The sequence below is a fragment of the Cygnus olor genome, chromosome 2, assembly GCF_009769625.2.
Source record: "Cygnus olor isolate bCygOlo1 chromosome 2, bCygOlo1.pri.v2, whole genome shotgun sequence".
Lineage (NCBI taxonomy): Eukaryota > Metazoa > Chordata > Aves > Anseriformes > Anatidae > Cygnus > Cygnus olor.
The window spans coordinates 116,062,562-116,087,163 of NC_049170.1; the positions used below are offsets into that span (position 1 = coordinate 116,062,562).

Consider the following 24,602-nt stretch of genomic DNA (forward strand, 5'->3'; position numbering starts at 1 on the left):
CCCCCTCCGCCGCCCGGCCGCGCGGGGACCCCTCGCGCCGCCGCCCCCCGCGCCCCCCCCCGCCCCGTCCCCTCCCCTCCCGCCTCGCCCCTTCCCCACGCCCACGACGTCATCCCCCCGGCTGCTGGCGGGGGGGGCAGCTCGGCGGCCGGGCAACGGCTTCGCGGCGGCGAGCGCGCCTGCGCGGAGGCTCGGCGCCGGCGCGGTGCGGCGGCGGCGCAGGCGCAGGGCGGGGGGCGGGCGCGGCGGGCGGGCGGCGGGGCAGCTCCTGCGCTGACACCTGCAGCATGTGCCAGGAGCTGCAGCGGCAGCCGCCGCCTCTGCCTCTGCGCGGCGCGGCCGCCCCGCTCCGGCGCCGTGCGCGGCGGCGGCGGCGGCGGTGCAGGAGGAGCAGGAGCAGGAGGCGGAGGAGCGGCAGCAGCAGCTCCAGCTCCGGCAGCAGCAGCTCCAGCGGCGGCTGCCGGCGTCCCTGCCTCCCGCCCGGCAGCGCGCGGCGCCTCGCAGGTGAGCGGCGGCCGCCTGTTGCCGCGCGGCCGTTGGGGCGAGCCGGTGGCCGTTCCCTCACGCGCCCCAACGGCCGCGCGGGGCCGGGGTGGGCGGGGGTGGGGGGGGGTTGTGGGGTCGCTGCGCCCCGTTGGAGGGCGGAGGACGAAGTTTGGCGGCCGGGGTGGCGGCGGCCCGGCGGGCTCGCACCGCCCTGCGGCCGGCAGCCGTGACAGGGAGCCGGCGGCGGCGGCGGCGGCCGGGCTGGCAGCCCGCTGCCCTGCGCTGGGTGAGGGGTGTGCGGGCTGGGAAGCCCCGGTGCGCCTCGGTGGGCCGGGAGTGCCGCGAGGAGAGGTGCGGGAATCAGAAGCGTCAAGGCAGTGCCCCAGGCTTGGTGGCCGTAGGCTTCGGATGCGGCGTCGCGATGGAAGTTTTGTAACTTTGTGTTCTGCTCCTCCAGTTGTTGTTGTTGGGATGCAGCAGTAGTCCTACAGCAATGCGGGGATAAGGGCTCCAGGTCTGCCTTTTAACCCTGTCGCAGCTCTGGAGCTGTTCCCTGAACTCCCACCCCAATGCCGGGTTGTCTCCCACATGCATCCGGTGCCAACCGGGCGCCTGTTCGCTAACCGAGTGATGGCAGCTGGAGAACAGTGAGTGCTAGGTCTCTAGGTCTTCAGCTGCGCTGGTGTCTGCCTGTCAGAGGGTAAGTGAGCACGAGATAAAAGCCAGTGCCGTCTTAAATATACATCTTTAGGTTGCTCCTCAAAAGAGCGCAATCCCATTAATATGTTTCGGTGTGTTACCCTACTGCCATTGCAGTCGCCAGCCACGTTCCCGTGTTTCTTCAAAATAAGTAGTGAATGCTCTACTTATTTTTCTGTTTTTATGTGGATTTTACCTTATTTATCACAGGACAGAGTTAAAATTCAAAGAACTGCATGCCTAAAAATAAATCTCTCCTTGCTATAAAAAGTCACACGTAAAGCATCAGCTCCTGACCCAACCTCAGCGCGCTGTGGCTGTGATCAGAATGAGGTGCTACGGTTTTGCAGCAGTAGAAGTAAATACAAAATTAGGCACGTGCGCATGCCGTGATCAGAGGCAAGTGGCTAATTTGTGCGTGTAATACTCGGGACGCGTGGCTCCACAACGGTCTGTAATTATTTCCACAAGCGGTTTTTGGTGTGTTACTGTTTCTGTGCACCCATGCCTGAACTATGCATGCTCAACCGTGGTGGATTCAGCTCTCTCTTGGAAGCACCTCAGGCCCCCATCGTGACCTCAAGCGTGTGGCTGTGGTCGCTGTGTGGCGGCGTGACCTGCTGATTCCACAACTGAAAATCCAGAAAAAAAGCACAAAGTACACTATGGGAAGGTGCTGGGTAGCAATCTCTGGAGGTTTAGAGAAAGGTGAGGGATGGATTTATCGTTTTCTTGTTTGGCTTTTGAAGATTTAGTCCTTCATTAATGATTTCCTTGATTTCTGCAGTCATACGCTGTCAGAGACTGGAGAATAGATGATCTCCTCCTGTCCATTTTACTCAGTGTAAGTCTATTCAGAATAGCCTTTAATGGTCAGCACTGATCTAACTGCCATGCCGGGCAAATAATTGCACTGAAATCAATGAATATAATACTGACATGAAACTGAAAAGAAAATCGGTCTCATGGTGTTTTATATTTGTATACCTGGAAGTCAAAAATAGCTGTCATAAACACAATGTATAATTTCAGGAAAAAATAGTCTATGTCCATCTTACAGTTGTCCAAAAAGTTTCTTTCTTCAGTTTCAGCAGCTTTTGGTTAGGAATGTGAAGGCAGCAGTCTTGGAATGAGAACTATTTTGCAGAAACTTTTTGTTCCAGTGACTAATCTCCTTCTCTTTAATTCCGTGGTCTTAATCTTATTTTGCACATATACACGCTATTAGTGTAGGCCAAGGACTGTTTTCTTAGACAGGGCCCTTAAGTCTGTCGCCAGGTGTCGCAGGGTTAACTCTAATGCCTGTGTTTTAAACTGTTGCTCTTTACGTTAATTACATGTGTTCCTATCTCCAGGCACAACAGCCAAATGTAAGTGGTGTGCAATGTTACATTCCAATTAGTTTTGCTGTGCAAATGTGGATTATAGTTGACGGGTAAGTCTGACATGCTCTGCATGACTTGTCATGTTTTTCCTGGAGAGAGGGGAGTCTTGGGACTGAGTCACCATGGAAGAACATGGAGCCCCGTAGGCACAAAACTGGTGCAACGGAGTGATGAGTCAGACCTCTTATCTTTAAATTTGGTATTGTGTGGTATTCACGGACTGGGTGCATTGTGTTCATTGTGTACCTAGGCAAGTAACTAGCAAGTGGAAAACTCACTCAGACAATCCTCTGACTCTGCGATGCCTTTTCTTTGCAGAGATGATCCTCGTTCCATTGAAGTAAAAGGCTGTTGGTTAGCATCATGGGGGAAATCAGGGTATATCAACTTGCCGAGCAAATCTGGTCTGCCAGGCAACACGTTCATTTCCTACATTGTCTCAAATCCAGTAGCAGTATGACCCAATGCTCACATTTTCACGTTCTGCGTTGTAGATTCGCATCAGCATTTTTAGAGTTCTGAAACTGGATCAAGAGCAGAGGAGTAAGAACAGCGTTCCAGCTTCGTAGGTCCCGATATCTCTCCGTGGTGGGTGTTGCTGTGGACTGACAACTTTGGTTCTAGAGATTCCAGAGGAAACTGGTGTTACCGCTAAATTAAGGAAAATAAAATTTCTTAGAGATAGTAGCCTCAGAAATATGTTAAACAGTGGGAGTGAAGACTGCTCACGCAGCTATTTTCAGGAACAAAACAAAGCTTTGTGTCAGAGGTGTCTTCAGTTAGGTGCTTATTCCGAACTTCCTTGAATGGTAATCGTTAATAACACCATCTTCTCGAGCTAACAGAGCATGAAAATTCCTTCATTTATAATCATTTAGCGGCGTGCTTGAAATTCTGTCCACTTACACAAACAGCACAGGAACAACACTTCTGCTGAAAATTGGGATGGGGGTGGGGGGTGGACATGCAGGCAGGGAGCAATTGTGTGCAGAGTAATCCGAACGGCCTGGGAGAGTATAATACAGAGGCTCTCTCTCCTGCTTCATTGCAAAAGCTACCAGAGAGAGTGTGTTGGAAACATTATATGAGGTTTTTGCTTGAAAATTGTAGCAGAACATTATTGATCTGTATATTTTTAAATCTCGTGAATGTAACCAGTCACCATTTTGTGATCACGACAGGCATTAGCGCTAGTTTGGGAGGGGATGTTGATGGTCTTGCAAAAAAAAGCCTTCTCACATTGTCTTAAATTGGAAAGCTGTTACAAAGAAGACATATTGGAAAGCATGCTGGAAAGATGTGGCAATTTAGATCTAAATCATATCAATTCCAATCAAGTATAAATGCTTTATTTGTTTTTAAGTTAGCAGGTGTGCCTATTGTATTCTCTAAATGTATAGATCTCTTAAATGTCACATATGGAGAAATACAACCTGATATCAACACAGGGAGGGTTTAGCAGCCTCAGCAGTTGAGATGAAATGCAAAGCTGCTTGCAAGAACTTGGAAGTGTCAGTGGTCTGTGTGTGGAGATCAACAGCCCTAAGACCAGTTGCACTGATGAGGAAAGTGATGCCAAAACTGGAAATCTCCAGAGGAAAAAACATCTCAAGTGTAGAGATACAGAGATATAAGAAAAGCCTTTAAATACACCTCATTTGGGTTTAATTACCTTAGAATTGGAACACCGTAAAGTTGCAAGGTGATAGATGGCACGCCCCCTTGAAATGATTAGCGTTTTGCTATTGACTTCAGTAGAGCCAAGATTTTCCCTACTACTTAGGATGACTAGGACTGAAATATTTGGGGCCAAATCCTTCTCTCATTTATGATGACATAAATCCAGTCCCGGTGTATTTTCTTCCTCACAGCGAAGAGAAAGAGATGACAAGTCTATTGCCTATCCGCAGCATATCCACAGCTCCTGCTAGAGAACGTAATTACTGTGTAGTGCTCCAGTGCGCTATTCAAAACCCTTACCATTAACTGTGTAGTGTCATCGTGTCCTCCTCTATCTGCTATGTGTGTGCTGATGCTGTGAGAAGTACCGCAGACAGTCCACGTACTGGCGGGTATGCCACAAGGACCTGCAGGGAAATCCTCACCTGCCTCTTTTGTTGTACAGAGGCTGCGTTTCTATAAGGGTGCGCTGTGTAGTCAGAGCAGCTTGTAAAGAGAAATGCAGAGACTTCTGTAATTGTTCAAATGAGATTACAGCTCAACAGAATTCCACCCTGTAATGTACAAAGTACAAAAATAAAGGCTCTTTTTAGTTAAGTCATCTACCAGACTGATGCCAAGAAGCAATGCGATATCTCAAATGATTTTTATTTCTGTTTTTTTGAAGTTTCTTAGCTGGAAGAGATGTCAGAAGAGTCAGGGGTGGAGATCTACAAAAATGAAGTAGACTCAGGTGGAACTTCCTCACATAGTGGTGTGGATGTCTCTGCTTATTTTATTTAAAATGAAATTCAAACTTCAGAAGCATGCTTGATTTTCTTTTCTCTTGGCGCTGACAAGCTCTGCCTTGGCTTTGTTGTCTAAAGAGGTAACAGCAATTAAAATGTGATGTGACAGCGACTTCTATGAACTGTTTTGTGATGTAAGAATCGTAACGTAAGATTTTTCTGACATGATGAAAATTAACAGGGGAAAGGAAATCTCTCAGCATTACCCACGGCTTTTCAGCAGCTCAGCCGGAACTTCCTCCTGCTCGCTAACTCCCCTCACAATGGCGTGTGAGTTGAGGCCCATCCAACTGGCAAAACTCCTCTATAGAGAGGTCTGACCATGTTGGTTTAAGCAAAAGCCTGATACAAGTTTGCCCTTGGGCCTTCCTGGGTAACAGAGGAGCTCCTGGTGTCCTGCCAAAATGTGCTTGTCACACTTAAGGGTGACTAGGTGCAGTGAAAGCAACTGAGACCACGCTGAACTGTTCGGCTTGGGTGGTGCCAAAGGGTGGAACTGGTTTTGCACCGTGCCCTTGGTGCCTACAGGGTGAGTGAGCCACCTCCAGAAGGAAGAGCCACATCCAGCAGTTCCGGGCATCTCAGTTGTGAAGTCCATGGGCCACTGGAGAAAAGGAAAGGCAGAAGATAATGCAGCTCTTTCTGGAACGTAATTATTACCGTTAACAGATTAAAACCCAAAGGAAAGCACAACCCACCGCTGTCTTCAAGTAATAAAGATGAAACCTTGTGCAGGGAAGGAGAGAAAAGATCAGCTTCCATCAGAAACTGAAGAGGGAACAGTGGGAGCAAGTTGGTAGTATGGTCTTGCTGGAAAGATTTGAGCTGACTGAGATCTGATGCATGTTGTTCTGATCCCGACCCCGGCTCCTGGGCAGCTGTAGTCCCTCACCAGGTCTGTACGCACAGGAGCTGTCTTTTGTTGCCCGTTTGTTTATGCCCTTATGCCTTGCGGAATTGCCCTGTGTGGCGGCTATTTGCATCTATTGAGCTTTCTCACAATCGCGCTGTTGTACTTGATTGGAACCAGAGTTAAAGTTAAATGCGGGCTGGCCTGTGCTCCGCCACGCAATCATTGTCCCCGGTAATCACTGCCACAAAGTAGGTCTTGATGGCAGCCTGAAGTAGCAGCCAGCTCTCCTCTGTTCTTTCCCCTTTGAAGCACTCTTTGCTTTGGCACGCCTGTCAATGAGCCTGCCCGTGTGGTTGTGCAGCACAAACTTGAGCTGCGCTGCGAGGCTTGCCTCCCTGAAGAAAGAAGCAGGGCTCTTGGCTGCCCACCAAAGCCCATCATGGCTTGACAGCTACGCTTTTTAATGAAATGGACCGACCAACTTCTCGGCGGGCAGAGCGCCAGCCTAGCAGATGGGCCTGAATGTGGGCAGCCAGCAAAGCAGCTACATACATGTAGACGCAGAGGCTGTATGTATGGGTATAATAAATAGGGATCTTCAATTTGGGAAAAGTTGTCCAAATGAAAGACTGAGCTCTAAAACAGAGAGCCCGAAAAGAGACTTCGTGCGGGGAAGGGATGCGTTAGAGTGCTCAGAGGGGGAATCTGTGCTTTCCTTGTTGCTCTCTGCTTGCTGTTTTGCAGGTTATATAATAAACAAAGGAGGCTGTTTAGTCTTTGAATCCAGGCACTCCTGTTGCTGTAACCGAGAATGTGGAAAACAACGCTTTACCACAGTGAATCCTTTTACAAACCTGTTTGAAGCTCAGAGCCTACCAGGATGCTCACTAGTACAGTGAGTTCAGTGAAAATCTGTGCGTGCCATGCTTTTCATTTGGAGCTAATTACAGTATGAAGTATTTCACTGAACAAGAGGTACATAGAAATCAGTTACCAGGAATGAGTACAGAATGTAACGCAGCTTTCCATATAGGTACTCGCCCTAATGCTTCCAAATCTGTGCGCGGTCAGCGAGTGAGAAAATGCTAGGCCCCTTCCATGGATGGCTGTCAGTTGTCCCCCCGTGTGCAGGCCACATAACCATTGGTAATTAAACACTTACAGGTCCTTCAAAGCTAAGTGTTAGTTGCACCTTTGCAGAAGGGACACAGAAAAGCAAAGTGACTTGAACTTGTCTGCAGAGGGATTAGATTTCCGAAGCCTGTGTCCCTGGAGACCTCTGCCTAATTTTATCGGTGTGATGCTGGAGAATTGCCAGGCCTCGCTGTCTCAGGTCACACAGGTATCTTGGTTGAAACTCCAGGTCTCCGCATTAGGAGAGAGCACTGGTGGATTGCCCAATGAATAGCATCACAGCCCCAGCTGGAAACTGCCTCAGGCTCCTCTTAAAACTTCGAAGGGTCTGTGGACGCAGTTTTTCTGGAGCTTTACAGGGCAAACCGAGAGGATCTATGATTCTTGGCAAAATCCATAATGAGCTCTGGAAGCAATTTTCTTCCTCAGAGCTGTCTTCACCACCCCGATGGTTAGAGATTTGTTGGTTGGGTTTTTTTTCCACTCTCAGTATAAAAGCAGAGATTCAGCTGTGTGTTTCAAGGACCTATAAATTAGAGAGATTAGCAGAAATTACGGGGGTAAGAAATCCCTTTCAGTTTCACCTGGAGGCACACGGCAGCTGTTTGCATGACTCTCGGAGCAAGCAGTGCAGCATCTGGAGGAGGTGCCCAGAAAGCTGAGATGAGCCCACAGCCAAGATGGGCTGCTGGGGTGTTTTGGCCTGGAGGAGGGCACCAGGCTTTCGGTGGGGGCTGGCCTGCCTGGTGAGGGGTCCTCAGGGACTGTGGCGAGGGGAATGTTTTGAAGAGAGGGAATTTCTTAGGGCCTGCTTTTCAAAAGACAGTTACAAACTCCCGTAGTTTTCAGAGGTGGGTATTTGCTCTAGTAGAGCAATTTGCATTAGTAGAAATGCTGCAGTATGCCCAGTGCCTTATGAATGCAAAATCAGAGAACGTGTTCTGGTCCGACTATAATGCTCGACATGCATGCACTTCTCTTAACTTTTCATTCTTTTGTTCTTTCAGATGCGTTTACCATGTAACCCTGCTCATTTTTTCCCTCCTTAAGGAGTAACCATGCATAGACGCTAGTCCAGTGCAAGCAGTGTAATGGTGGCCTACACTGCTTAATGGGAACTACAGAACTTTAAATGTGCTGTGTGGGAACTCTGCAAGTTTCTGCTCATTTAATCCCATCTCCTTAGCCTCCATCTACCGTTCCCTTTTTGTACAGGCTAGGGTGAGCATTGCTCTTAAGCCTCAGGTGATTTTTATCAGTTTTCTTATCACCTGCGTTCAGCTGCTTCTGGTGGGACTTCCACAAAAACACAGGTGCAGTCCTGCAAAGGGCTGGGAAAGGGAAAAGCAAAGAAAAACAGGATGGCGGAGGAAGGCTGTGAAAAGGGGAAGGTGGGGTGGAGAAAAATGAGATCTGAGAGGAGAAGGAAAACAAGGCAAAAGGGAAAGGTAGAAAGAAAGAAAAAAAACTGAAACCAACGATGAGGAAAGAGGGAGAGGAAAGGAGAGGGAGAAAAAAAAAAACACAACAGATGATCAGGTGAGAAGTACTGCGCTGTGTTAACGAATATAAAAACGTGCTCCTACTTAGTTCTTTTTCTCTTGATGTGCCAGAGCAGGGCTCACCTTGCAACAGCTTCTTTGGGAAAAGGGTCTCATTTGGCCTCACGGGACTACTTAGATGGGAAAGTCACTTGAGAAGACCTTTGCAGGGCAAAGAGCAATGTTAAAGAGTAGCAGGCTCAAGGTGCATCTGTTTGTGCCAACAGATAGGACACCGATTCCCTTTTCATTATGAGTCTGCTGAGGTAGGAATACATTTGTCCTCAGTTAAGTGCTGGCACGGAGAAGAGGAAAGTAAGTTGCTGTATGTTTTAAGACTGCAGACAGGCGCATTGAAAGCTGAACTGTATCACACCCTGCTCTGTATAACCTTCTGCAGAGAAAGGTGATGCATACTGTCAAGTACCTTAATATTAGAGGTATTATTTTTGCAGTTCCTGGTGCTCTAGGCAGATAGAGAAGATCTAAAACCAGTCAATGTTCATGAACATGTCATCAGTCTGCCCTAAAAAGCACTTGGCTAATTTTTGCTTCCTAACCCCCGTTTAATCCAGTCAGGATGAGTCTGACATTGTTATGGACAGCTGCATGAAAGTTGTTTGCACAGAAAAAGATTAACAGTAACTGTTCTTCAAGGTTAGTAACATAAATGCAGCTACTTCGTATATTTCTTTGCACCATGGATTAGCCAGTCCTCCTCCTTATGTAGAAAACACGTTTTGATGAAAGGTATATTACATTTATCTCCTTGTAATGCTCCTCTACATTTCCACAGGGAATGCTGGTTCTGGGAGCCCCACGTAATGATGGCTGTTGACGTTTACACTAAAATGTTGCCTATCTTCTTTTTTAAAGATGATTATTCCCGTGCAATTTGTACCTTCTTTTTTTTCTTCCAAAACATGAAAGCTTGGTAGGGCATAATAAAACTTGCGATTTGTTGTGGGCAGTCAGATTTTTGATGGCGTGCTTGATTGTCAGAACAAACGACAATGGCTTCTTAACCATTGTCTCTATTCCAAATAATTAATGTAATGTTAGTGGCCTTAGTGAAGCAGTGGGCTGTATTACAGTGACTGCGAAGCACGGAAACCTACTGGGTCTTTCTATCATAAAAAGGCCCTGCCTGTGCTGTAGATCTTACGAAGAATTTGTAGAGATACTTGAAAGGATAAAACGCTGTATAAATTCCTAAAGTTCAAAGAGAAAATACCACTCAGGATAAAAAAAAAAAAAAAAGGGAGCTTAGCCCAGCAGCAGTTTAACGGTATCCATGTATGGATACCGTTAACGGATTACCGTGTAACGGATGGATTACCGTGTAACGGATCCAGGTATGACGGATCTTGTGCTAAGTCCTGTGCCATCGGTGCAAATGCCCCTGGGGTTCACAGAGTACCCAAATGGAAGGACTGGATGAAAGACTTTGAGAACACCGACCGTGGAGGGGCAGAGGGAGAAGGCACGCGTTTGCCAAGAAGTGATGCTGATTCTCTGGGCAGGATACGAACAGGGAAGGTTGAAGATGTGTGCGGCAAGATCTGTTTTGTGTTTCCCATTAAAATGCCTTTTAAAACTATTAATATGTATTTATCAGTGTTACTGCGTAAGTATTAGGCCGGAAATAAAATTGGGAGCTATACAAGCCAGCAACTCTGCTATTTTAACACAGGGAGAGATTGCACCAGGTCTGAACCGATAGTTTTAAGAACTGAGACTTAGTGAGTCTAAGTCTCAAAAATCAGTAGATAAGTTCTCCTCCCTGTGCCATATAACGCCATGACGTCCTGGACCTGGCTGCTGGACCTGGACCTGGCTGCTTCCTTTTCTTGCCCTCCCTTGCCCTCCCCCAGAAACACCCCATCGACCAGGCAGCCCAGCCACTCCCTTATTCCCCAGCACAGAGCTGCCCTCCTGTACAAGCCCAAGCTCTCCCCTTCTGCCTGTGGGGCTTGGATTTAAGCAGCTCTTTCTTATCTCAGCCCCTGCTGCGCATTGACCATACATGCAAATTATCTCCGTAAATCATTTGCACTCGTTGTCACACAGAACAACGCAAACCTCGGTGGCTGTCGCCGCAGATGTGCTGGGACAGCTTTCGTGGTTGCCCAAGGAAGGGAAGGATGCAATGACATTTTAGTGGCTGTATTGGTCCCGGGTGCTGTTTCAGGCAGCTAACCTGGTGCTTGTGGTCCTTGCTTCCGGCAGTGCGCACGTTTGGCCGCTAGGAAATCAGGTGGGGAATGCCCTAGCATTAAATAAGGTGCATGTGGACACGTAGCAGTAAGTGCCGTCCTAGGCAAGTATGTGGGAGGCTGCGGTGGCTGCTAAGGCAGATATGCTTATTGGAGGCCGTGTCGTGGTGTTCAGGCCTTTGTTGATTACCACAGGCATAGAAATGGTTCACATAGCTTTCCTTTATTGGTAGGGAAAGGGAGAAGCGTGGAGCCCCATCTCTGTTCTGAAGCTGAAGTGTAGGTTAAAGGCGCTCCCTTTTTCCCCACGGTTTTGGTTTCAGGAGGCTGTAGCAAAGTATTACAAGCAGTCGCGGGAGCTTTAGTGACAGCTGTTTTGCTTGAAAGCCTGTATCTGCCAGTGCCTGTAACATGATTTGATGTAATCCTTTGGATTTCCTCATGTTTAAAAAAGCTGCAGAGTCTTTCTTGCCTACCAAAACACGTTTAACAGTTGAAATTTTAGCAGTGAGTATTTCTAAAGTCTACCATTTTGCATATCCTCTGTTTGATGATCCTACTGTTTATGTATTTTTAATACATCTCTCACATTAGTCTGAACATCCAATTAAGGACACAGCTTTGGAAAGTATGAGAGTTTGGGGGTGGGGGGAGAGCAGAAGTAAAATAACACTACCAGAAACCTTAGTAGTCTAATTTCCCATATAATGTTTGCTGCTCAAAACTGAGCAAAAATATTTAAAAACCAAGTTGTCTTTCATGGCAGACTTCATGCCTATGAGTCAATCTCATCTTACTACTCAGCTGCCGAGCAAATTTGTCCTTGAAACCCAAATTTCCCATACATCACTGACATGTGTTTAGCAAGACCTTGAAATTACGCAATAGCGGGAGAGCTGAAAGCTGCTGCCAAATCTGCCAGCTGGTCCTGGTTGTCTGGAGCTGACCAGGAGCTGCAATTTCAGGCACTGCTGTACTGCAGGCTGAAGGCAGCAGCGCTGCTGCCTGGGCCCCCGGCACCTCGCTGCCCCCTTGGCCAGGTGAGGAAATGCAGATTTACCCCGGAGAGCAGGATGCAAGGGTGTCATTCCCCTGACGTTGGCCGGGCTGTCACTTTTGTCACGTTTTGTTTGCCCCAGATGGTTCACTTTTTCTCAGGGAGCTGTACTTGAAAGGAGGAGGTATGCGCTGGTGTGGTGGGTCATGTGGCATGCTGCCCCTCTCAAAATGCAAGGAGGGAGAGGGCAAAAATAGCCCCTGATTTTAGCACTCCAGAGTTAGCTGTTCTGAAAACATGTCCAGGGCAATTGAATTTAACAATTCAATTTTTTTTTTTCTTTTTTCTTTCCCAAAGGACTTTCTCTGGTCCTGCCTAAGAGAGAGAAGAACAGTGCTGGTCCTGTTGCTGGTGCTGTGATTTACATCCCAATTAGCTGATATCAACACACATATTTTTGCTAAGCTACAGACCTACAGACGTGTTTTTTTCAGACCCGCTTATCCAAAACTGCCAGCATCTATTTGGATGATTCTCATGGGGCTTCGGGAGGTGGGGAAAAGAGTATTTGGTTTTCATGGTGTTCCTTTATTTGCTTTTCTTTTTATCAGCTTCTTTCCACTGAAATGGCAGCAAAGGGTTTGTATGTTGTTGTAGTTAGCTCTTCATGTATCTGTTTCCATCTAAGGACTACAAGCTACCGGGCCAATCCACACGTTTGTAGTAGTCTTGAAATGCAGTAATCAAAAAGAATGTATTGCTTTGTTCGCAAAGCCTCAAACAAAAAGGGGAGTGAAACTTCCTGGGCCTCTTCCTATCTGCTTGGCTAAGTCTAACGAATCTTTTGTTAACCAGGGGTCAAAAATTCCTTAAGAATATTTTTGCTCTTTATGCATTACCTCATATTTCTACCTCTGTTTGGGTAGAACTTGATGCAGCTGTTAACCAGTGGCTGGAACCAAATTTGGGAAATGTCATTAAATGTCATTTAAATGAGAGGTCCGGCTTATACCCATGTGCAGCCCTTGAGTATACAAACATTTGTTAGCATATGTTACGTGAACGGTTAAATTGGAAGCTCAGACCATTCAGAGGGTCTTTACTATTTTTCACAGCTTATATTTCACAGTTGTTCCTGTGGGGTTTTGTTTGTTTGTTTGTTTTAATGAGACAATCCTCCCTTACCTTGAAAAAGCTGAGTGTTTGATGTGACTTTGTTAGGGAAAGTGCTAGCATCCACTCGCATACTAAGCATGAATCATCAGTGTCGTTAGATACTGAAGTGTTTTAAGTGGATCTTGAAGTATCAAGCTATGCTCCATATAGTCTGTGCATCTGTATTAACTGGTTTCTTAACTATTGTGTTTTTCTACTCGACAAATTCTCAGCAGAAGCATGTACAGCAGTTGCTTCTAAAAATGCCGCATTTGTAACTGGTAGCTGTGCTGTTACTGTTGGTTTATTCTGTATGTATTCTATATTCACATTCTATTTTAAAATCTCCCCTTTAAAAAGAAAATACATGGAACAGTTATCAAGAAATGCTGCAGAGAGCTACCACAGTCCAGAAGAATTTACAGCAGAATACAAAGCAGTGCAGCTAATCTATGTCTCCTCAAGCAAAAGAGCTGTGTAACACGCAATCTAGACAGCAGAGGCTTAGCTCCATGAATTCATGTAGCTCCACTGAAGTCACTTCTAAGAGGATCTGCCCTGACTCTGAGCATGTTCCTTGTGAAGCTATTCATCATGCAGCACCCAGCACATACAGCTGGGGCAGGATCAAACCGCACGTGCATCAGAGAAGGGAAGTAAAGGCCTGAATTAACACATACATGCATGGCTACAAAGGTAGGGTGACTGAATTTCTTAGCATCTTGGGGGGGGGGGGGTAAGGAGACAGTGACAATAAAAAAAAAAAAAGGTCAGGAATCAATATTCAGGAAGCTTTTTAAAATTGCTGTGTATCACAAAAAATAACAAGAAGAATAACTAAGACCATGCACTGAGATGATGAGAGACCCTTTCAAATGGGCTAGAAACCACATCTGCATTAGTCCTTGTTTCAGAAAAAGGGAATATTTTGAATGTCAGGAATTATTCCATTTTTCTCAGCAATCTGACTGAGGATGAACACCTTTCCCGCTTGTAATATGAGTAATATTAAGTCAGCTCGTTTCTCAATGCCAGGCTTCAAGTCCTACACAGGTGCAAATTCATCATTGTATTTACCAGCCAAGTGAACTGTCTCCTTTGGTATTTAACTACTGCATCCCTGATCACATCGGCCGCTGCTGCAAGTAATGATTTGTTTTTGTCAGAGTTAGACCTGTTTAATAACAACCTCAAATAAAAAACACTTCTGTTTCTGTCAATCAATACCCCTTCTTTATAACCTTTCCAACATAAGTTAAAAAAAAGACATTGTGAAAACTTTGGGAGCTGATGCTAGAGCTCACTTCCAATGACAATCTCTGCATACAGTCCCAGCTGGTTTAGCATGAGCCAAATGCCAGGGTAGCCTCTGGTTGTAGAGGAAAGGCTGCTCTAGGCTGAGTAATAATAATAATAATAATTTGTGACCTTGCATATTTAGACCCATGTTTCATCCCCGTATTTCCTCTTTTCTTGTGCTATCTGAGCACTTCAGACGATCAAAAATAGCTGGCAACCCTTTTTTGCTTGTTTGTTTTTTAAGTACTCTTTTGAACTGACAAGACATGAAATCCTTGGACCTAAGGACAGTATTTGTTAGTAGGTTACAAGTGTCTGAAAGTGGAAATGCTGAATATATTTACCTCAGCCATGATTTCACTGCCATAATAAGATTTTTTGCTTTGCAGCATGCACCAGGACTTTAAGATTATGTTAGCTTACTTTGAGCTAAATCCAGATATGGGATTTGGTTATAGAATATGCAAGGAGAGGTTTGTGGCCCCAGAAAGTCTCTGCAGTTCCTTTTTTTTAAGAAGATACAGGCTGGCTGGAAAGCCAGGGACCCGTTATGTAGTGCTTTCATGCAGTCCCAGCTAACGTGGTGGTGACTTTCCTGCTCACAGCCGCGCGTGTCTCCCGAGGACCAGGCAGTATCTTTGTCATGCCTCTCCCAGGTGGCCCTGTGCTTTCCCTTTGAGTTCCTTGGTGTTGATCTCTCTGCTGGACCTTGCGGTGACCAAACAGGTCTGAAGCCAATGAGCAGCGCTCACCTGCGCTTTGCACGACGCCGTCATTGAGCCCCTGCTGCGAAGCCACAGTGATGGCAGAAGAAGTGCTCGTGGGTCAGTACAGCCTGTACCGAAGGTCACCCACCCGTACGGTATGGGCGCCTGAGTAAACCCTTGTGTTCCCCCTCAGTAGGAGCATCCACAATGGCTGGAGCTTAACTACTATCATTTGATGATTCATTTGCAGTGCTTATTTTCTAAAAATTGCATAGCCTGTTCTCAAAAGCAAAGCAAAGAAAAAGGCAGCTGTTATGAAAAGAGAGGAAGAAAAACTCCACATACAAAACACAGAGCTTTAAAGAGCCAACCCCACATTGTTAGGGTAGGAAAAAAACAACAATTTGCCATGTCTTATCCTTGAAAAAGATCAGAAATAGAGTTATATTTTTGAGGCACTACTCATACGTATTTTAGACAATTAACAGAAACGCTTGTGAGTCTTAAGAACATATGTATTTGGATTTGGTCCTGACTGACATTTCTTACATCTGTGAGTTTCACAGAGAACAGAATAGGGAAGTTTTCCCTGTTGTAAAAAGCAAGCCTTTTATATTCAAGTACGAGTGGATTTCAGGCATGTCATAATGATACTGAAATAAACCCACTGCTTTTTAAGGTTAAGAAGCACCAGAACTGACCAGCCCAAAGTTTACTCCGATGTATCACTGAATATGAAGACTGACTTACTTCATTGTGCTTCTCTTTATCGTAGCATAGCACATACAGGATTTGATTTGAAAAGCAGAAAATTGGTGTGATAGAAAATGAAAAATTAACTTTCAGTGCTGTTGTAATGTTTTTCAAAAAATATTTTCTTGGAAACAACTGACCAACAAAAAAAAACTGTAGCTGAAACTGAAACTTCCCATTCAGAAATTTTGTAACATTTCATTTAGGAATTCATGATTGAGATAAAACCTTGATGTCTCCAAGTTCATTTTTTTTCTTTCATTTGTCTGAATTTTAGACATTTTCTTCCTGAAAAAGAAAGCTATTGCTCCTCTCCCCCATGTCTCCCAGTAGGCCAGGCTGCTCGGCCTGGGGATGCGTCTGTCTCGATGTGTCAGACGCTCGCAGCCTCTGTGCCCAGTGGGGAGGTCTGCTTTTGCTGCTGAGATGATGCATTGCCCGCAAGCAGCCCCACGGTCCAGTTGACAAGGCACCAAAATCAGAAGTCCAGGGAGGTACTCCAAAGCCCAGAGAGACGCAGCTTATCCCCAAACAAAATGTTTGGTGAGCTCTGAAAGTGATGTATTTTCCTGTGTGAATTAAGTGTGCCTTTTAATGAAGTACTTCAGTGAGAGTTTGCTAATGGAAGATTCCGGTTTTCAGTGTAAGGTAAAGTGCTTCCTTGGAAAACCTCCAGCTGTTCTGCTTGGTTCTGCTGACCAGCTCTCTTCTGAGGTTCTTGTATTCACTGTTTGCATGCTTTACTTGGGAAATATTTTTGTTGTGAAGGATTCTCTTCTTCTGAGATGTGCTCCCTGTTCTTACAAGTAGGGAATGAGGGAACCAGTGCTTCTCAAAGAGGAAGAAAGGCGTAACGATGAGGTAATAAATTTTCTTGCAGACTGATACATACATTTATGTTGCAGGTCCTGACCAACTTGAAGCCCAGAGAAACAAAAATCCCTGCCTCTGTGTGTGTAGTTAAGGGAATAACCCACAGGATGAGTCATGAATGCAGCATTACTAATGACCCTACCCACACCACAGCTGCTGAACCTTCCTGCAAGGCAGAATCAGCCACAGACCTCCCCCAGATGCCAAGAACATCTCATCAATACTCCCTGCAGCTGATGATCTCTGACAGGCTTTCAAACCTGGCCTCCACCTTCTAGCTGATGAGCCTGTGTGGGGACTCAAAAAAATCTGTTCCCTGCCCCATGCGTGACGGGACCCACCCACGTCCTTTCCTTGCCCTCAGCTCCTGTGCCATGAGATCCCACAGCCCCCAGTAATCATCGTACCGCTGATTTCACCTCTAAGTCATGAAGCTGCAGCAGGGGATCACACTACATGAGTGAATGCATGCAAATAAATGTAAAGCCCAGAGAATGGGGTAATTTCTGCAATCTTAATAATGTGGCTGTGTGCCTATTAGCATTTTCTTTGATGGAATAGCTTTCCTTTGGCGTAGGGCAGCATATATTTTTTTAATGGCCTTTGTAAAGGCAATTCATGAAAAAAAGGTAGAAATAGCGCAGTGTTTTTTCTGGAATGGGCTAAAAATCATTTTGCGGCTCTTGTTAAACAAGCAGCGTTTCTGCGAAGGCAACACAAAATCTGATTTTAAAGTGGGATGAGAGGAATTAAGATCCAAAAAAGGGCATGTAGAAAGCTAGGATTGAAGAAGACAGGAAAGTGAAATTCCAGCCGAAGAAGAAAAGTCTGATAAATATATTGAAAGCTTTTGATGGCTGGAAAATGTGTAGAAGGGCATCTCATTTCATTTTGGGTTTTGCTTTTAGCTGTCAGTTTACTACGACTGAGTTTTTGTTTGCATTCGAAGGAACATTTTGGGGAATGGCATTTCTTCTGCTTCTGACTGTGATCAGCCAAATAAATTTGAAGGATTTGACCTATGAACGTGAGTTCTCTTGTTGTTTTCATTAAGTCTAGATTAAGTCCTGGCTTTTTCTTTTTGCTTCAAGGTCTGTCATTCTTTTTTCTCCTTTGTATTTCATTTTTCTGGTTTGCTACTATTGCAGTTTTCTTCTGGGCCAGTGGAAGCCCGCCCATACATGAGGAATAAGTCATTTTCATAAAAATCCTGGCTCTTCCCATTTGCAAACCTATTCATGAGTACTGCTGCCTTTTTAAGCCCTGTGCTGTCTTGCAGTGCAGGCAGGGTAAGAGTTTGACATTTCATCACTCCCACTCTCCCACTGCTGCAAGATACTCATCCTTCTGAGCTGGAGGTATGTGACCCTTTTTGAGAGTTGCTTCTCCGTGGTTCTTCTTGTAGATACTTGACCTGAAGGATGCTTCTCAGAGTTGCTCAGTCTGTTACTGAGCATCTAGAAAACGCGTTTGTTTTTTGACAGAACTCATTTGTTGTGTTCGGGGGCTTTAGCAGGCCTTTCTTACGGTCATTGCTGCCGTGTTAAAGTTTCCGTGAAGTGAGGTGCTGTTGCTCGCTCTATGTCGTCAGAAGAGCGGTGCTCCTGATCCCAATGCAAGCAACGCCAAGCCGGCGGGCTGCTTTTAAAAGTGGCTTTGTTCCCCTTTTCATTCTTAGTATCAGCTGTGAGAAAACATATGGCTTTGTGTACTTCAAAGAAGGCCATTCACAGGTTATCTGCACTAGGCTGTTGCCTCAGAGTAGTTCAGAAGGAAAAAGCAACCACGGGCTTCACTTGATGCTCCTGGTGCCAGAGGTCATAGTGTTGCCGCTGAAGACTCCATTCTCTTGTGTGACCATGTACAAAAACCTTCGACCTTAAGTCAGGGAAAGAGGATCAATGGTAATGGTTCCCAGCCTGCTGAGATGTGGTTTGGGAGGGACCGAGAGGTTTTTCAAGGTCTGGGAAAACAAGTTGGGGTAAAATGGACCTTCACTGCGTTGCTGCCATGTAAGTGAACAGTTGCTGAGAAAGGTTTAGTGGGGAATTGGGGGCATGAATTCAGAAACTTCACCTTTTAATTTCTTGCTGGCTTCTTCTCAAGGCAGGTGGAGTTCTCAGGCCCCTTTTCAGCACTATTGACCATCAGAATACGGGACTTATTTTCAACATACAGCTTCTAGGTGGTAGGTACAAGGCTTTCAGCTAAAACAATGTTGTCTGTTATGTTTATGCAGAAAAGCTTGGAAATAAAATATATAAAACAAAAATTGAAAAAAAAAAAAATGAGCCAGCCCTATGATTTCAGGGTGATTTGTGCTAGCATTCTCCATTTTCTTTTGAAAACAAAATCAGCATTAGTTCAGGCACCAAACAAGTAGCTCATCTGGAGCATTTTAGTATTGCTGTACAGTAGACCTATTTGAAGTCTAGGGATTAATAAAGTAATTTTTAGCACTTAGGAACAGAAGTTTGGATTAGAGCTGCATATGTAGCAGTATGCCTTAATCTGAATTAATTGATTCTGGGAAGTGGAAGTCAAGTGCATGCATCTACTATGGGAGCAAAGATAATGGATTTTCAGTTGGGACGTAGGAGATAGAGACAATTTACATCAGTACATGCTTATTGATATTTTCATACTTTTGTTGAAGAAATTATAGCATAAATTTATTCCTTCCTCTTCTTCTAGCATGTATATCTGAAAATGGGAATCACTTTGGTTTTCAAGGATCATTGGATATTTACTGAGCATATAAAACCAAAAAGTGATAATCATATTTTAGAAGGCAAGTGAAAATAACTTGTTAACTCTTCCTTGTGTGTTATGTTGTGAATAGAGTAGTTTGAATTGCTGAGAATTATCATGGAAGTGTGTGTGGAAAAATTACTCAAGAAAGAAAAGCTGAAAACAGGCTTAGCCAACTGATGCGCTAGGTTTCATTCTGCCTTTATCTTTAGCTCCTGTGCCAGGAGGAAAAGTATTTCTAATTAACGACATTCTTCAGTATTAGACAAAAAGTGAAGCTACTTTGACTTCCATGCTTTGCTGAGGCTGGATGAGGAGTCAGGGGACAGGGAGAGCTGCTGTGCATGGGCAGAGCAGTGTGGAAGAGTTTGCACTAAACTTGACCCATGTCGGTGCTACCAATTTGTCATTCTTCACAAACGTAAGAGGCATCATGCTGCTGTCTGCCTGCCCAGCGGTGCTCCAGGAAATGTTGAAGGCTAGCATAATGAAGAGACTTAGTAAAGGGATTGATTATTTCTTATTTTCCCCCTTCCCTCCAAGTCTGTTTCATTCTTGGCAGAGACGGTTTCACCTTTCAGAACCAGCCACGAGGGCATCATTCACCTGCGCTCCTCTGGGATGAGCTCGCATCATGAATACAGCAGCAAAGCTGAAATATGCGTGGGACTTGTAGCTGTAATGAAGGGGGGTAAAACAGGTTTGATGACTGAGTTCTATCCTGTGTGCAGGCCTTGGCTAGTAAAATTCTTAGCAATAAAAATACAACAGATATATTGAAAGGGTATCCTGGCAGACACTCTCACTTTTTCAAAACACTTTTTAAAGTCCCTCTGAAACACTTTTTTTTCCTTGAAAACATTTTTAAGAATGTATAGTTATCATGGTCCTTTCATCTATACTTAACTATAATAATCAGAACAGTGGAAATATGCACTTGAAGAATAGATGTGAGCAGGACAAGAAATCTACGGCAGCAATAACTTTCTGCAAAGAGCTGTGCTGTGGAACCCAGTGGAATTTCTTGCCGTGCGTGAGGTTCAATGAATGTGTGTAATCCTCCCTGGCTCAGAGCTTGGGATAAACTCCTCTCTCTTCTTTTGGGGCAGATAAAGTGGCTCTGAAAAATGCTTTTTCTGAGACTCTTCAGGTGAAAATCTAATACCAAATTGTTTCTGTTGCACTTCATTAGAGATGCTTGCAACTGGATTGCTATTGATTGCCTTTTAAATCTGATTCCTCATTTTAAAAAGATATAACAGGAAAATGACAGTGATACAAGTCTATCTGAGTAGCCCTCTGTCAAATGTGAAGGAAACTGCAGTACATCAATGACCTGTTAATGGCAAAAAAGCCAATGACTATTCAGTCTCAAGGACCTGATCTTACAATCACTTAAGAGTTGCATGTCCTTATTAATGTAACTGCATTGCACGTCATGGGATTGCTCATGCTGATGAAAGGAAGCGAGCTCTAGCGATCCTGGAATCAGTACCACAAAAGCTATTCATGTAGGAAAAAGCTGTGGTCGGGGAGTCAAAATCAGAAATGCAGGTACAAGAAGGGTGCCAGTGCTCATGACACAAGTTTTCCAGCTCACACGAGCAAAACTTGCAAGGTTAAGAACAGGAATAAGTAATACATTCTTGAGTGATAGACATCACAAACTGTTTTGCCACATTTGTGACCAGCTTATGTGACTGACTTCAGTCCGTGGGTTATGCCACTTGGTCAGGCTGAGATCTCACTGATTTTCACCTGTTCTGTACCTTCTCTTTGCATTGTGTGGGCATGATTTTTTTTTAAGAAACACTGCTGAAACTTGTGAGATTTCCTCATCTTCTTTCACATGATAGTGACATCAAACACACTACTAGGAAAAGCCGGTATGTCCTCAGGTCCTGCTATAGCAAAATAAGGGCATATAGATCTCATGGGAGGTCCCCAGTATCTTACATGGGTAAAGTTGTCCTGATAATCTCAATTGAAGGTGGAGCTTTAAGGACTTCAGAGCCTCTAATAATCCCACCTCCTTATCCTCACCCTCCTTTTCACCCATCCCACTGTTCCCACCCTACCTCCCCGCCCAGGACTGCGCTGAGTATTTGGTCACCACCAGCTCAGCGTCCCAGCATCAGCTCCCGGTGCTGCAGAAGGGCACAGCCCGTTTGGCACCGTGGGCTAAGAGCAGCAAAGGGGCCGTGCACGTCCGCACCGTGCAGGAGTGAGCCGGAGGCTGCGGGGATGGGACAGCCACCGGAGCGGTGCGTTTTGCAGACCAGAGAAATGGTGTGTGGGGATGGCTAAGTATTTATGGTTTATCCTATACTGCTTCCACAGTGATGCTTCCATGCATTGCTGTCTAGCTGAATTCAGTACCAGACTTGAATGTGTCACTTTTCTGATTATTGAATTTTTTGAAAAGTGACACCCAAACAAAGCCAGTCAAGGTGGCTGAAAAATGACATCCAAGAGCTCGGACTCTTGGGGAAGAGACCTGAAAGACAAAATGGCCTGGCTGCAAACGAAACGGGTTGTTTCCAAAATGTTCCAGCAGTTGTTGCTCCTTTTCTCCTGAGTTTTAAGCGATGTCAGAACATCGGGGTTGATGGAGCCTTCTTAGCCTGCTCCAATTATAGTATCTTTGAAGAAACTTGAAAGTTCTCTTTCCATAAGCATACTTTTCTCCCAAAATGGTGAAATGCAAAGCTTATAAGTATTTGAACATCTTGTCCTACTCTCCCACATTCCTACACAGTTTGAAGAATATTACCTTTGTTCTTTGATATGTTGTTTACAAATGCGTAGTTGGAGGTGCTTTTTTTTTTTTTTTTTTTTTTAAATTAAAAAAGCCCAACATGCACCTCAGTGAGTTTCACTTTCTGTGATCCTTGACAAAAATTCTTCATAATAGCAGTTTTGGCCAGTCTTTCTTTTCAACAAAATACATCATGTTCAGATTTATCCAAAATACCATCCTGTGGATATTTTGAACCTTGTTGCTTCCCTCTTTTGATTTGCAAACTGCTGCTGTGGAGGTCAGTGAATAACCCGTGGTGGTCTATGCTCCGAGTGTGGCTGTTCAGGCACAGCTCTTCTAATGGCTGAATGTCAAGTAATGGCAACAAAGTGCTTGGGTCAAACAACCTGGCCTGGGCAGATTAGTTTGAATAACACTTGCCGATCTACAGGAGTATAGACAATACTGGAAAACAAAAGAATCAGATGAAACCTGTGTTTCTTTCTTTCCCTCAACTTCTCTCTGAAAATATTGAACTCATACTCAAAAGATTAAGCATTTGTCTTAAATATGCCTTTGAATAGAGAACAAATTAAACTCAAGTAAAACACAGTGTAACCTGTGACCAGAAATTCTTATCTCTGGTTACACATAAAACACTTTGCTTATAAATTAGTTGCAATATATTCTCTCAGCTAAAGACATTCTGTCCCAATAAAATAAGTGTACATATCGTAATGAAACAGGCATTGCTATTATTGTTTGGGGGAGAGGGGATTGTAAGTAAAGCATCATTACATGAAGTCTCTGTAGAGCTTAGGCAGACGCTTTAATCACGTGTATTTGTGTTTTATTGCATATGAAAAGTTGGTTTCTCCAACCATTACAGGCAGTGCCATGTGAGACCTTGTCTGTTTGCATTACCGTCCATGCACAGAAACTCCAATGTCAAGCCACAGAAGCACTTGTATGAATCATAGCTGTTAGAAAGAAAGACTTATTAGTCATCTACTTCATTGCCCTTCCTATATAGAATTATTCTATATTGTGCTGTACATTTACTACTTTTTTGCCAGTCTAATTTTAAATTATTGAAGAAATGGGGCTCCTGCTGCTTCCCTGGGGAAAATGTTCCAGAGCATAATAGATCTACTGTCAAAAATATACTAATTTTGTGATATTCATTTTTCCTTTATTAACTTCATTTCATTGCACCAACTTCTGTCTTTTCTGCATTTTCCCGTGATCTCACTTAGAAGCGTGAGCTTTGCACCCTGCAAATAATCTGTTTATTTTCAGCTCCTGTACGTGCATTTAAAGGGGTACAAATCAACCTCTACAGGCTTGTAAATTGGGCTTGTGTTTAGCAGGAGTAAGCCAATGAAAGTCCTAAAATTAATCAGTTCATTTTGAAGCAACACATCTTTGCAACAGCTCCAAAAGTAATTACTAACAGCAGCTGAAAATTTAATGTGAGCTGAAAGTTAATTTCCTAGGCCACTTTTTACAAAGGATGGCTGCACTGTCTGGAAGGAAGCATGCAGAGTTAAAGCACGGTAAAACCTTGAGTAGATGTTGATTGTGCCTTGAGTTTTCTTGTTTGTCTAGAGCATTTGTAGGATACTTTGGACAGTTGAAGAATGTACAGTTTCCCAACTGACGTACGCTCATGTGTGAGCTCCCCCAGTCCATTTCAGTGCAAACTTTACTTTAAACCAAAGCATTGGCTTGTGCTGCCCTGTTATTTCTGCCCCACAATGGATGAAGAACATTCGAATGTTAAATGAAAAAAAAGAACAAAGCCAACAAAGCCAACATTCTGAAGTGAAAATACCTCACATCAGCTTTGCCTTAGTTGGGTTCTGTGTGCAGGTATATAATCTGACTTAAACTGTGTACAACATCTTGTTGCAGGTACGCATGTACTTAAGTGGCTTTGCTCCACAGCATGCTGAGCAAGGCTCATTTCACCCCTACTTTGAAATTTGCCATTATGAATTATGTGGTCTTTTCAAACCTTAGATCACGTGAACAACTTCCAGGTGGCTTGCATGCTTCTAGCATCCATCTGTTTTTCTTCTTTCCTGGTCTTGGACAAGTCTGTTTTGCCCTGACTTTGTCCTAGCTGCCAGCCCTCTTTCTGCTGAATTTCCTATATAGTTCCAGTTTACAGGGGTCCCTTTTCTGCTTCAGACAAAGATTCAACCATGATGTCTTAGCCCTGGAAGTGAGCACTGTCTTAAAGGCTTTAGAGTTTGTCAGTTTTATTCTGGATCTGGATCTTTGTTCTTTTCCCAGGAAGTTACTGTGTTTTATATGACAGTGTTTTCCTAGAAAACCTTTACAATAGAACTTGGTAATTTTTAAAAGGATATGTTTGTTTGTTCTTTTAACTGAAGCTACATGTGGGCAAGAACATAAATAGAACTAGATTTCACAGAATAGGTTCCATAGGCGTCTACTTTACAGAGGACGAAATAAATACCTGCAGTGCATTGAACAAGGTAGAAAACATGACTGTGCCCTTTGCTCAACAATATCTCTT

General features: G+C 44.5%; 1 protein-coding gene across 3 annotated transcripts in view; it reads left to right on the forward strand.

The window, feature by feature from the left end:
• The first annotated feature begins 256 nt into the window (after nucleotides 1-256).
• Nucleotides 257-24,602, forward strand: part of DTNA (dystrobrevin alpha) — a 223,993-nt gene continuing 199,647 nt past the window's right edge. For 2 of the 3 annotated variants that reach the window (XM_040550317.1, XM_040550314.1), the window contains exon 1: nucleotides 257-504. The gene's annotated coding sequence lies outside the window, so the exon portion shown is untranslated. The remainder of the gene's footprint in view (nucleotides 505-24,602) is intronic. The other variant, XM_040550324.1, reaches the window with a different exon arrangement.